Source organism: Chelonia mydas, chromosome 10 (assembly GCF_015237465.2).
Source record: "Chelonia mydas isolate rCheMyd1 chromosome 10, rCheMyd1.pri.v2, whole genome shotgun sequence".
Taxonomy (NCBI): domain Eukaryota; kingdom Metazoa; phylum Chordata; order Testudines; family Cheloniidae; genus Chelonia; species Chelonia mydas.
In genome coordinates, this window is record NC_051250.2 from 83,426,519 (window position 1) to 83,440,434 (window position 13,916).

At 49.1% G+C, this 13,916-nt stretch overlaps 1 protein-coding gene across 25 annotated transcripts in view; it reads left to right on the forward strand.

Moving 5' to 3' along the window:
- The first annotated feature begins 10,791 nt into the window (after positions 1 to 10,791).
- The window catches only part of PPIP5K1 (diphosphoinositol pentakisphosphate kinase 1), a 199,230-nt gene continuing 196,105 nt past the window's right edge, over positions 10,792 to 13,916 (forward strand). For 21 of the 25 annotated variants that reach the window (XR_006284115.1, XR_005227113.1, XR_005227115.1 and 18 more), the window contains exon 1: positions 10,792 to 10,863. The gene's annotated coding sequence lies outside the window, so the exon portion shown is untranslated. Of the gene's footprint in view, positions 10,904 to 11,289; positions 13,425 to 13,916 lie in introns of those variants that run through there. The other 4 variants (XM_037911073.2, XM_043523297.1, XM_043523300.1 and 1 more) reach the window with 2 other exon arrangements.

The window sequence follows — 13,916 nt, forward strand, 5'->3', positions numbered from 1 at the left end:
TGCTGTCACGTAGTTACAATGACCTTTGGCACCAAGTGCAAGTGCGTGGTAGGAGCTGAAAGCTGCCAACTTGGCTTGGCCTTAATGAGAAACTCAGCATGGAGGAGAGAGAAAATCTGGATTTACTAGTTAGTTTGGTGACTGCCTCTGACTACTAACTTCCGCTAATGCCCTTCTCTCTACTGTTACCTTGTCCTCCCTCCTCCCACTAGATCTGTTTCCTCACCTGTTGCATATTGTCTCAAACCTTGGCTGTGACCTCTCTGGGGTAGGGGTTGTCTCTTAGCCCTGTGGTAGTTCTCTTATCTGGAGTATTTTATGCATATTTAAAGGATCATGAACACTATTTATCAGTTAATAAAGAGATTGCCAACTGTATTACATTTGTTATAGAAACCCAGATTCTGTCATATTAACTCAGTTTTATTAGGTGAGTTGTATTTACAGAGTCACCTGGAAAATACCAACATTGACAATTGCTTGGTATAACTAATTCTGAGACAAACTTGGCAGACCAGGGCACTATTGTAAGGTTATGGATGCCAACCATGAGCCATAACTACTCTCTTGGTGGCTTTATTGTCAAATACATCAACAATTAATGTTAACTTATTTCGATAGCTTACTGTCAGCATTTTACATCCAGAAATGATGGAGCAAGTAGTGTTCCTTTTGTGTCTGATCCTACTCCCCTGAGGTCAAAGTGAGCTTTACCATAATGCCTTAGAACAGCGGGCCAGACTATGGGGTGGGCCTCCCAAGAGAGGCACGGGAATGTGTCCAGGGAAGTGCAAGCTGTGTGCCCCGCCCTTTTTTTTTGAAGAATGCTGGTTGTCAGCCCCGGGTGGCTGGGCTCATGCAGAAGGGCTGTGCACACCCAGGAGGTGGGGACTGCTGGAGCACCGTCACTCCGGGACTGACAACCAGTGCCCTGGGCTAGGGCTCTCCTCCTCCCTTCCCCTGTTAATCCCTCACCAGGAGACAGTGGGGCTACGGCTGTCAGCCCTGGGGTGGCAGCAGCAGTGCAGAGGTACGGGTGGCAATGGGACGCTAAGTCTGCTGTGAAAAGTGATGAGAAATATCAATTTCCACATTGCCTCCCTTACTTCTGTGCTGCTGCTGGCGTGGCTCTGCCTTCAGAGCTGGGTGCCTGGCCAGCAGCCGCTGCTCTCTGCTCTGCCTTCAGAGCTGGCTGGCGGTATATGTACTTGGCGCCGGGGGGGGGGGGGGGAAACAGGGGGAAGGCACATAAACAGCTGCAGACACAAAGAAGAGGGACCCAAGCAAATAAGTTTGAGAACCACTGCCTTAGAGTATATATATGCAGACAGCATATATAGAGAGAGTTCATGTATATAGTCAGTGCAGACTATTGCACATAGGAATTGTTATGCCCTGCATAGCTGGAGAGTTACAGTAAGAAAGGCAGCCTGTCTTAAGGTGAGGACATCAAGAGATAAAGAATCCACAACTTTCACTGGAAGCTTGTTTCAAAAGTTAAACACCCTCACTGCTGAAAATCTGTACCTAATTGTAATTTGAATTTGTCTGGCTTCAGCTTCCAGCCATAGGTTCTTGCTATGCCTTTCTTCACTAGGTGAAAGAGACCTTTAAGATCTGGCGTTTTCTCCCTGTGAAGATACTCATATACCCTAAACAAATCATTTATCAATCTTCTTTTTGATAAGCTAAGCAGACAGAGTTCCTTCAGTTACTCATTGTAAAGCATTTTTTCCAGTCCCCAAATATTATTGTGCCTCTCCAATTTTTAATATCACTTTAAAAGTGTGCACACCAGAACTGGATGCAGTGTTCCAGTATTGGTCTCACCAATACCATACGGAGGCATCCGACGAAGTGGGTATTCACCCACGAAAGCTTATGCTCCAATATGTCTGTTAGTCTATAAGGTCCCACAGGACTCTTTGCCGCTGTTACAGATCCAGACTAAGACTACCCCTCTGATATACAGGTACAGTCACCTCCCCATTCCTATTCATGATCCCCCTGTCCTATGGATGTATAGCCAAGGATTGCATTATCTGTTTTTGCCACTGCATCGAATTGGGAGCTCATGTTCAGCTGCTGGTCCATTATGACCCCTAAATCCTTCTCAGAGACACTGCTTTCCAGGATACATTCCCCTATTCTATAGGTATGGCAGGCATTCTCTGTACCTCTGTATGACCTTACCTTTGGCTGTATTAAAACACATTTGATTTGAATAGAAGCAGCTTACCAAGCAATCCAAGTTTGCTCTATATGACTATCCTGTCCCCATTATTGTTTACCAATCCACCAAGCTTTGTGGTATTCACAAATCTTTTCAGCAATGATTTTATATTTATTTCCACAGCATTGATAAAAATGTTGAATACCATCAAAACTAAAATGGCCCCCCCACACTTGAAACACCCCACTTGAAACACCCCATTCAGTGATGATTTCTCATTGCCGACTAATTTTTTGAGATCTATCAGCCAGTTCTTAATCAATTTTACATGTGCTTTATTGATATTGTATGGTGTAAGTTTTTAACAGAATGTTGTGTGATACTAAGTCAAATGCCTTACCAAAGCCTAAGTATATATGTCAACACAGTTAGCTTTGTCACCCAAATTGGTAATCTGATCAAAGAATGAAATTATGTTCATTTGACAAGACCTGTTTTCCTTTATTGATTGAATCCTGTATACATTTTTCAATTATTTTGCCTGAGACTGATGCAGTGGTAAGCTGGAGCTGGTTCGCTAGACCTGGTTGTTAAATTTAGAAGCCCTTTTAGAACCGGTTGTCCTGTGAGGGAGAACTGGTTCTAAAAGGGCTTCTAAATTTAACCACTGGCCAAAAGTGGCACCTTAGGTGCCGACTCCATGGGTGCTCCTGGGCTGGAGCATCCATGCGGAAAATTTGGTGGGTGCAGAGCACCCACCAGCAGCTCCCCTCCCCACACCCAGCCCCAGCTCACCTCCACTCCGCCTCCTCCCCTGAACGCTCCACCCCGCTCTGCTTCTCCGCCCCCCCCCCCCCCCGGCTTCCTGCGAATCAGCTGTTCATGCGGGAAGCCTGGGAGGGCTGAGAAGCAGGTGGTGGCTTCGTGCTCAGGCCCAGGGAGGCAGAGCGGAGGTGAGCTGGGGCGGGGGTGGGGGGGGACGCAAGGAGGGCCACCCGCACCACAGCAGGTAACCTGGGGTGGGCCGTGCAGGGGAACTGCTCCCCACCCCAGCTCACCTCCGGGAAGGGGTACTGGGGGGGCATCAAGGAACATAGGGGGTTGGATGGGGCAGGAGTCCCGGGGGGCGGGGGTGGGCCACGACCCCCTCGTGGGGTGAGGAGGGAACCAGTTGTTAAGATTTTGGCAGCTCATCACTGGACTGATGTCATGCTGACTGGCAACCTAAGTCATCCTGCTTGTCCTTGTTGAATATTGGCACAACAATATTGAGTCAACGGTGTGTCCTTGTTGCCAAGAAAGCCAATGGCATTTTGGGATGTACAAGTAGAGGCATTGCCAGCAGATCGAGGGACGTGATCGTTCCCCTCTATTCGACATTGGTGAGGCCTCATCTGGAGTACTGTGTCCAGCTTTGGGCCCCACACTACAAGAAGGATTTGGAAAAATTGGAAAGAGTCCAGGAGAGGGCAACAAAAATGATTAGGGGGCTGGAGCACATGACTTATGAGGAGAGGCTGAGGGAACTGGGATTGTTTAGTCTACGGAAGAGAAGAATGAGGGGGGATTTGATAGCTGCATTCAACTACCTGAAAGGGGGTTCCAAAAAGGATGGATCTAAACTGTTCTCAGTGGTAGCTGATGACAGAACAAAGAGTAATGGTCTCAAGTTGCAGTGGCGGAGGTTTAGGTTGGATATTAGGAAAAACTTTTTCACTAGGAGGGTGGTGAAACACTGGAATGCGATACCTAGGGAGGTGGTGGTGGAATCTCCTTCCTTAGATATTTTTAAGGTCAGGCTTGACAAAGCCCTGGCTGGGATGATTTAGTTGGGGATTGGTCCTGCTTTGAGCAGGGGGTTGGACTAGATGACCTCCTGAGGTCCCTTCCAACCCTGATATTCTATGATTCTATGATTACCAATCTTCCAGCCTCCTGGAATTCCCCAGTATTCTCAGATGTATTAAGAAGCCACATAAATGGGCCAGAGATTTCTTCCATCAACTCTATTAGGACTCTTGGATGTAAGTTATCTAGCTGAATGTAAGACCTTGGTCTCTGCTTGGTCAGAAATGTAATTACCTGTTTTCACTGCAGATGGAGGATTTCATGTCCAAAGACTCTTTCTTTTCCCAAACTTTGCTCCACCTTAAATACAAGACTGTAATGCACATACTCTAAAAACCCTAAAATGAAGAGATGGGGCATATTGAAGGCTTAGAAGTCCTGAGATTTGTTGCTATTTGAGCAGTGACTGCCTTCTGAGTTCTGAGAGTATGGAACCTCTGTTAGATTGGGTGGGATCTGAGTTACTACAGAGAATTCTTTCCTGGGTATCTGGCTGGTGAATCTTTCCCACATGCTCAGGGTTCAGCTGATCGCCATATTTGGGGTCAGGAAGGAATTTTCCTCCAGGGCAGATTGGAAGAGGCCCTGGGGGTTTTTCGCCTTCCTCTGTAGCATGGGGCACAGGTCACTTGCTGGAGGATTCTCTGCACCTTGAAGTCTTTAAATCATGATTTGAGGACTTCAATAGCTCAGACATAGGTGAGAGGTTTATTGCAGGAGTGGGGGAGGGGGTGAGGTTCTGTGGCCTGCGTTGAGCAGGAGGTCAGACTAGATGATCATAATGGTCCCTTCTGACCTTGACATCTATAAATCTATGAACCTCCCTGGTTACAGTCAGCAGAGCAACATATTGACAAATCTTTAGTGAGCCAGAATTATTAATGATTTCAAAAGTGCTCCTGTAAAGCAACTTTTAATTTCTCTGTGCTTTCCCCTCTTCTTGTAAAGCTAAAATTATTTTGCCCGGGTATAATGTGTGGAAGCCACACAATATTTATTTGTTTATATTGTCCGCATCACTTAGGAAGCAAGAGGAAGACCAAGGACAGGGTAGGCCCTTTACTCAATGAGGGGGGAAAAACAATAACAGAAAATGTGAAAATGGCAGAGGTGCTTAATGACTTCTTTGTTTCAGTTTTCACCAAGAAGGTTGGTGGTGATTGGATGTCTAACGTAGTGAATGTCAGTGAAAATGAGGTAGGATCAGAGGCTAAAATAGGAAAAGAACAAGTTAAAAATCACTTAGACAAGTTAGATGTCTTCAAGTCACCAGGGTCTGATGAAATGCATCCTAGAATACTCAAGGAGCTGACTGAGGAGATATTTGATCCATTAGCGATTATCTTTGAAAAGTCATGGAAGATGGGAGAGATTCCAGAAGATTGGAAAAGAGCAACTATAGTGCCCATCTTTAAAAAGAGAAATAAGGACAACCCAAGCAATTACAGACCAGTCAGCTTAACTTCTGTACCCGGAAATATAATGGAGCAAATAATTAAGCTATCAATTTGCAAACATCTAGAAGATAATAAGATACTAAGTAACAGTCAGCATGGATTTGTCAAGAATAAAATATGTCAAACCAACCGGGTTGCTTTCTTTGACAGGGTAACAAGCCTTGTGGATATGGGGGAAGTGGTATATCTTGACTTTAGTAAAGCTTTTGATACTGTCTCCCATGACCTTCACATAAACAAACTAGGGAAATGCAACCTAGATGTCGCTGCTATAAGGTGGGTGCAAAACTGGTTGGAAAACCGTTCCCAGAGAGTAGTTATCAGTGGTTCACAGTCATGCTGGAAGGACATAACGAGTGGGGTTCTGCAGGGATAAGTTCTGAATCCAGTTCTGTTCAATATCTTTATCAATGATTTAGATAATGGCATACAGAGTACACTGATAAAGTTTGCGGACAATACCAAGCTGGGAGGGGTTGCAAGTGCTTTGGAGGATAGGGTTAAAATTCAAAATGATCTGGACAAACTGGAGAAATGGTTTGAAGAAAATAGGATGAAATTCAATAAGGACAAATGCAAAGTACTCCACTTAGGAAGCAACAATCAGTTGCACACATACAAAATGGGAAATGACTGCTTAGGAAGGAGTACTGCGGAAAGGGATCTGAGGATTGTGATGACGTTGCCCATGGGAGCCAGTTGAGGTCACTCAATCAGGGTGAACTGCAAACAGAACGGGGCAGACAAACCTCAAACGCTGGTGAATATTCCAATATTTAGATTTACCAAGCCAGCACAAAACAGCTTATATAGTACCTCACTGGTTACTTAGAAGTCCAAACAATGCAGTTCCCTTAAAGTACCCAGCCTCAAGCCTCCATCCAGACACACGTCAGATATGATGGTGATCACTGAAAATCTTATTTCATCATATAAAAGAAAAGGTTCTTCCAATCCCAAAGGATCAGCCACACACCCAAGTCCAATTATAACTTAGATCTTACCCAAAATACACACTTAGAGCCAATTCTTATTAACTAAGCTAAAATTTATTAAAAAGAGAAAAGAGAGAGAGAGTGTTGGTTAAAAGATCAATATACAGACAGACTCGAGTTCAATTCTTGAGGTTCAGATTCACGGCAGAGATGAGCTTGTAGCTGCCAAAAGTCCTTTTAGAAACAGTCCAATATCAGTGACTGGGGATCTCAATCCTTATGGCTTAAGGTTTCCCCAAGGTTTCCCCGTCTTGAAACTCAGAGGAGATCTGAGATGAAGAAGGATCGTGTCCCAAGGTTTTTATACATTTCCTGCAGCCTTTTGGCCTAAGAAAACAATAGGCTTAACTTTCCTTCTTCCAAACATCATGGCAATTAGCAAAGGATAATTTATCCATTAAACAGTTCAGATACAGGTTATCACAACCTTCAAAGAGACAGAGACAATAATACTATTTCACTCAAGTGTCTTCCTAAATGTTAATATTCCTTTTTTGATCTTTGAATCAAAGCTACAGCCATAGACAAGACTTGTTTGCTGACATCACAAGACCTGAGCAAACATCTACTCTTCTGTCTCTAACAAAGCAGACTTGCATTTCAAAGCTCTCTTCATTTCCATCTCCCTAACCAGTCTCTAAAGTTCGGCCATGGGTCAGGTCAGTCTGGGAGTTAATTAACTCTTTCTGGCCCTGTCACCTTTCAATGAGATATTAAATTACACTCAGAATGTCACAGGGGTCACAGTGGACCATAAACTCAATATGAGTCAACAGTGTAACACTGTTGCAAAAAAAGCAAACATCATTCTGGGATGTATTATCAGGGGTGTTGTAAGCAAGACACTGGAAGTAATTCTTCTGCTCTACTCTGCACTGATTAGGCCTCAGCTGGAGAATTGTGTTCAGTTCTGGGTGCCACATTTCACAAAAGATGTGGACAAATTGGAGAAAGTCCAGAGAAGAGCAACAAAAATGATTAAAGTTCTAGAAAATACAGAGGTGAAAGTAGCCGGCACACCCCGGTATGGCATACCAGCAAGAGCCGGTGCACCGTACTGGGGCAGCTCGGCTTCCCCAGGGGGCAATTTAAAGGGCCTGGGGCTCCCAGCAGTGGCTGGAGCCCCAGGCCCTTTAAATTGCCTCCAGAACCCCCTGCTGAAGCCCTGGGGTAGCGGCTGCGGGGCTCCAGCGGCTATTTAAATGGCCCGGGGCTCCCCTGCTTCTACCACCCTGGCCCTTTAAATAGCTGCCGGAGCCCCACCGCTACTCCCGGGCTCCAGGGGGTATTTAAAGGACTGGGGCGGTAGAAGCAGGGAAGCCGCAGGCCCTTTAAATAGCACCCAGAGCCCTGGGGTAGCAGGGGCTCCAGGGGCTATTTAAAGGGCCAGGGCTCCAGCTGCCTCTGCTACCCGGTCCTTTAAATAGCCGCTGGAGCCACGCCGCTTCCCCAGGGCTCCAGCGGCTAATTAAAGGACAGGGGCAGTAGAAGCACGGGAGCCCCGGGCCCTTTGAATAGCCTCCGGAGCCCCGGGCTGCTGCTACTACCCCGGTGGGGGAGGAGGGGAGGAGGAGGAGGAGAAGGGGGGGCAATTATCGCACAGGGTGGGCTGGGGCTGGCTCTGACCCCCTCAGCCCCGCCCTTCCACCCCAGACCCCGCCCCTTCCGGGGGCCAGAGCTGGCCCCACTGTACCGGTAAGTCACTCGACTTACTTTCACCCCTGAGAAAATATGACCTATGAGGGAAGATTGAAAAAATTGGGTTTGTTTAGTCTGAAAAAGAGGAGACTGAGAGGGGACATGACAACAGTTTTCAAGGAGGAGGGAGGAAAATTCTTCTCCTTAACCTCTGAGGATAGGACAAGAAGCAATGGGCTTAAATTGCAGCAAGGGAGGTTTAGGCTGGAGATTAGGAAAAATTTCCTAACTGTCAGGGTGGTTAAGCACTGGAATAAATTGCCTAGCGAAGCTGTGGAATCTCCATCATTGGAGATTTTTAAGAGCAGGTTAGAAAAACACCTGTCAGGGATGGTCTAGACCAGTGCTTCTCAGGCTATCTGATGTGGGGGACCGGCAATTTTTTTTTCCAATGTGCGCGCAGACTGGCAGCCGATTGCTCGCGGACCGGCACCGGTCTGTGGACCAGCACTTTGAGTAGCACTGGTCTAGATAGTACTTAGTCCTGCCAGGAGTGCAGGGGAATTTGAGGTCCCTTCCAGTTCTATGATTCTATGATGTTATCTAGGCATAAAAAACAAGATTTATGGCTCAATTCACTCAGCCCTCCAGTGGTAGAAAATAGTCTTGAGAAGGGTTGCAGAAGCATGATGAACCTACAAACCTCTCTCAATGGTGCGGGGGTGGGGAATCAGAGCCAGTGAGCACCGCACAACTAAAAACTAACTAAAAACTATTTCCCCATGCTAATTTCCCCCCCTACTATCACTCACACCTTCTTGTCAACTGTTTGAAATGGGCCATCCTGATTATCACCACAAAAGTTTTTTTTCTCCTGCTGATAATAGCTCACCTTAATTGATTGGTCTCATTACGAGTCGGTATGGCAGCCTCCATTTTTTCATGTTCTCTGTATCTATCTATATCTATCTATCTATCTATCTCTTCCCACTGTATTTTCCACTGCATGCATCTGATGAAGTGAGCTATAGCCCACGAAAGCTTATGCTCAAATAAATTGGTTAGTCTCTAAGGCGCCACAAGTCCTCCTCGTTCTTTACACAGAAAATAGGCTCTGCTGGCCTGGCTAAACAAGGGAAAGCACACTTTCTAGGTAGCCTCATCTGATTGCAACTTTAAAACAGACCCACCCACATATATATTTGCATTCAATAGAAAAGGATGCATGGTCTTACATCAGGAAAATAACACTAAGAAAAGTTTGGTATGACAAACTTTGCCCTTGTAATACATTTGTTAAGATAAAGGCAGTAGCCGCTTCAGAATGTTCACACACACACACACGTTATTTTAATGCAATTATATTTTTTCTTTTTTAGAATAAATTTATACTAATGTTACCAATCGCATGATGTCAGTGCTTGTTTTTATGGTTAGATATTGGCCTGTTGCTAGATACCTTGTGACTAGCATCAGCTATTTGGAGACAGAGGGATTGTCACTTCTGCTCACAGTTAGCTTTACATCTGTGAAAGGTTGCTTGCTGTGTGTAGCCCCGCAATCGGTATGAGTTTATTTCAGTCCTGTTGTGTACAGTATAAGCTGCAGCGTACTAAGATACTCTAACATCTCAGGACCACACTTTTAAGATAGGTGCCAAAGGAAAACAGCTCAACATTAGGCGTCATTTTTTCCCCCAGTCAGGGGTACAGTGTTTTGTACCCTCATCTCTCCACTGGACAAAATATTCTTCTGTCCACCCAGGAGGTGGCCCCCGCTCCAGGAGAGGCATGGGGGGGTCCTGAGGCGCCCCCGCTCCAGGACAGGCATGGGGGGGGTCCTGAGGCGCCCCCGCTCCAGGGGGGCAGTGCCCGGGGTCTGAGGCGCTCCCGCTCCAAGAGAGGCATGGGGGGGTCTGAGGCGCTCCCGCTCCAGGAGAGGCATGGGGGGGTCCTGAGGCGCCCCCGCTCCAGGAGAGGCATGGGGGGGTCCTGAGGCGTCCCCGCTCCAGGAGAGGCATGGGGGGGTCCTGAGGCGCCCCCGCTCCAGGAGAGGCATGGGGGTCCTGAGGCGCCCCCGCTCCAGGAGAGGCATGGGGGGGTCCTGAGGCGCCCCCGCTCCAGGGGGGCAGTGCCCGGGGTCTGAGGCGCTCCCGCTCCAGGAGAGGCATGGGGGGGGTCTGAGGCGCCCCCGCTCCAAGGGGGCAGTGCCCGGGGTCTGAGGCGCTCCCGCTCCGGGAGAGGGATGGGGGGGTCTGAGGCGCCCCCGCTCCAGGAGAGGCATGGGGGGGTCCTGAGGCGCCCCCGCTCCAGGAGAGGCATGGGGGGGTCCTGAGGCGCCCCCGCTCCAGGGGGGCAGTGCCCGGGGTCTGAGGCGCTCCCGCTCCGGGAGAGGGATGGGGGGGTCTGAGGCGCCCCCGCTCCAGGAGAGGGATGGGGGGGGGTCTGAGGCGCCCCCGCTCCAGGGGGGCAGTGCCCGGGGGGTGAGGCGCCCCCTCTCCGGGAGGGCGGTGGGGGGTCTGAGGGTCCCTTTCCCGGCGGGGGACGGGGGGGCTCTGAGGCGGCGCGGCCGGTCTCCTCACAGCTCCCTCCCGGCACTACCCGGTTCAGCCGCCACGGCTCTGCGGGCCAACCAGCCTCACCCCCCCTTCATGCCCCGCCCCCGCCTCTGCTCATTGGCTGCATGTGACAGTAAACACGCTTCGATTGGCCAGCCATGGCTGGCGGGTTAGGTTGCGCCCGGAGGGTGGCAGGTGAGTGCGGGGAAATGGCTGCGCTCTGCGATTTAAACCAGTAATGGAGCGGTGTGCCGCGGGGCTGGGCCGCGGGGGTCGGTCCCGGTCCCGGTCCGCCGAGGGGAGCGGGGGGTCGGTGGCGGCGCCGGGCGGACGGGTCGGGTCGCTCGGTCCTGGGCCGCTGGGGGGAGCCGGGGGTCGGTCGGTCGGTCCCGGGGGGGCCCGAGGCGGCGGGGTGGGGGTCGGGGAGGGGGTGAGGCCGGGGTCGGGCCCGGGGCGGGGGTCCTGGGCCATCGCTGCTGCGTGTGGAGGGAGGGCGCGGTTTTGGCGGGGCTGAGGGACGCTGCCTGGGGCGGGGGCGCGGTGTACCCGGGGCCCCAGCGAGCTCGCAGGCACGCGCCGCCGGCCCCGGGGTGCGGGTCGGAGTAGTTCTCCACCTCAGTCAGAGGCTGGGGGAGCAGGTCGCCCTGGCCTCCGCTGGCTGCGCCCCTGGGTGCCGGCCTCTGGCCGCCTCCGCTCCCTTCACGCCTTTCCCCCTGCTCGCTGCCTCTGCATCTCACAGAGCTCTGGCCGGTTTGGGGAGCCAGGAGGTGTGAGCTCGGCGCCAGGCTCGTGGCTTCACAGGAGGGCGCTCCCTGTTCCCCGCAGCCTGACAGTCGCTGCCTGGGTTGCTGCGAAGCCCTCTGGGATTCTTTGAGACTGGGGGGAGAGCTGATCCCGCAACAGCCTTTCAGGGCTCTCCTCTGAAATAGCTGTCATTCCCCCGCGGACTGGCCAGCTTTTGAAGGGTATCAGTGCCAAAGACTGCTATAATGGGCTTCCTCCGCTGTCAAAGTCTCTCAAGCATGAAATCAAATTAATAATACACAAGTTTAACAGAGGTTTGAAATTCCATTAAATGCACCACAACACTGCAAACTGCTCCAGTCCTGCTACTCTGGAATCTCTTTGTTAGGTCTTTATTTGACCCTCATGAGGTTAACTTAAAATAGTAGGAGAACTGGGCTCTTACTGCAAAGGTTGACACTAGTGGACAGTCCAGAGCATATGGTAACTTGAGCCCATCCCCTTCAATCTGTAGGCCCTCTTACGTTTTCCTGTTCAAATCTTTATTGGTGTAGATGAATCTTTGAGTGGGCTAAGACTTGTGAGGGGTTTGTGTGGAGAGAGCCCTTGTTCAAATTTCTAATTGTGGACTTGCTTAGTGTTCAGTGGTTTGGAGTGCATCACAGAGTGGCAGAAGAGTCAGCCTAACCAAGGTTCAGGCAAACCCAGATGGTGGTGTGAAGCTGAAGGAGAAATACTTTGCATTTATTTTGGAAGTAGCAATGACCTTCCTTGACGGGTTTTGAGAGGTTAGGTGTGTCCAGGGTCTTCCCCCTGAAGCGATGTCCTTTTTGAAGCACTGTGTGCTGTTGTCTTTGCTGAGAAGATCAGTAAGGTTAGAAACCAAGCCTTACCCTATGCCGTGGCCTGCTTCCTACACAGTATGGTTGTGGTGAAAGAAGGGGCCCTTCCCTCCACTTTGAGTGGCAGGGAGCAGCGGTTCGGGGCCCCGTTAGCTCCCCGGAAACAACAGTGGAGCTCCACTCCTGTTGGGAGGGACAGCAGTGGCAGCAGGGGTCCTCTCCTGCCTTGGCAGAGAGGAAGGAGTGGCAATAAGGGGTGGTGTTCACCCTAGCAGTGAGGGTGTGTCTGTCTGAGGAGAGCAGTGTGTCTAGCCACTTCTTCTTCCCTTTCCACATGGACCTTCTCTAGTCTAGGATTTAAAGTTGTGATATTAACATGTTGGGTAACATTACACTATTAAATCCTAGTCTAGACAAGGCCACGCAGTTCTCTGCTAGTGGTGTTGGTGGGGCCCCCAAAGTTTTGGGTCATGGAGTTCACTACACCGTTGAATTGTGTGCAGCAGTTCACCTCCTGAGCTAATATAGACTCTGCAGATTCCAGCAGACATCACTGCATGTGATACTCATTTCACCTCTTTTAGGTTTGTCCTCACAAATGAGGGCTAGAAACTCATTTTTAAATGAAAGCTGAACTGCTGAAGGTATACTGTGACTTCAGGAGCTGGGGTTTTAGGCCTATAATCTATGCCTTAAGATGGCTTTGGTTAGAGCGACACTCTTGGACCAAACAAAAATATCAAGTTGAGAGAGCATAAATGCATCTGCTGCCTTTGCTGAGTTGGATTGTGTCTCACGCTGGGGCATGCTGGTGGTCTTTCATGGGGAGAGTGGCTTAGAACCATAACCTGCAAATGGGGCCCTTATCAATGAACCAATTATCAATGCTTCATTATGGCCTCGTGTGGATAAGGCACTACCCTTGGAGTCAAGAGACCTGGATTCAATTCCCAGCTCAGTCAGATGTCCTGTGGGACTCTGAATAAGTTGTTTGCTCTGCCCTATGTTACAGGACTGTTGTGAAGATCAAGTCTTCTAATGATTGAGAGGCTTAGATGCTGTGGTAGTGAGAGCTATATAAACACCAAGACAGGAATGCTGCAATCAGGGTGTGTGGTCCCATACAGAGACTGTTCCTGTCCTGGAGATTTTACGATCGAGAATACCAAGGTGGATTTGATTTAAATCAAATTGATTTTAATCATGATTTAAATCACTAGTCACGAAGACTCGATTTAATCATGGATTTCTACATAAAAGTGCATTCTTGTTGGTTGTTATAACCTTAATACATATTCTTCACAACTCAGCGATAGATGAGACCCAAAGTGGGTCTCTCTTACGGCCTGCTGCCATTATAGGTTTTCCCTTCTAGTGAGAGAATGGTATGGTAGATCTCAAATCAGTGAAGGCTACACTCAGAAAGACCTCAAGACTTCGGGAATATGCTGCTCAAACAGTTCCACTTTTGTTTCCACTGCCTGTCCCTCCCTTCTCACATTTATCTCCAGACTACTTCTCCTTGTCCAGATCTATTCCGCCCCCAACAATCTTCTATTCATTGAACTTTTTGAAACTTTGCACTTTTAGAGAGAGGTAAGGGATTGACTCTGTGTACACAAATTTGCAGAGGGACAATAGGGTTGAGGTCTGTTATTTCTC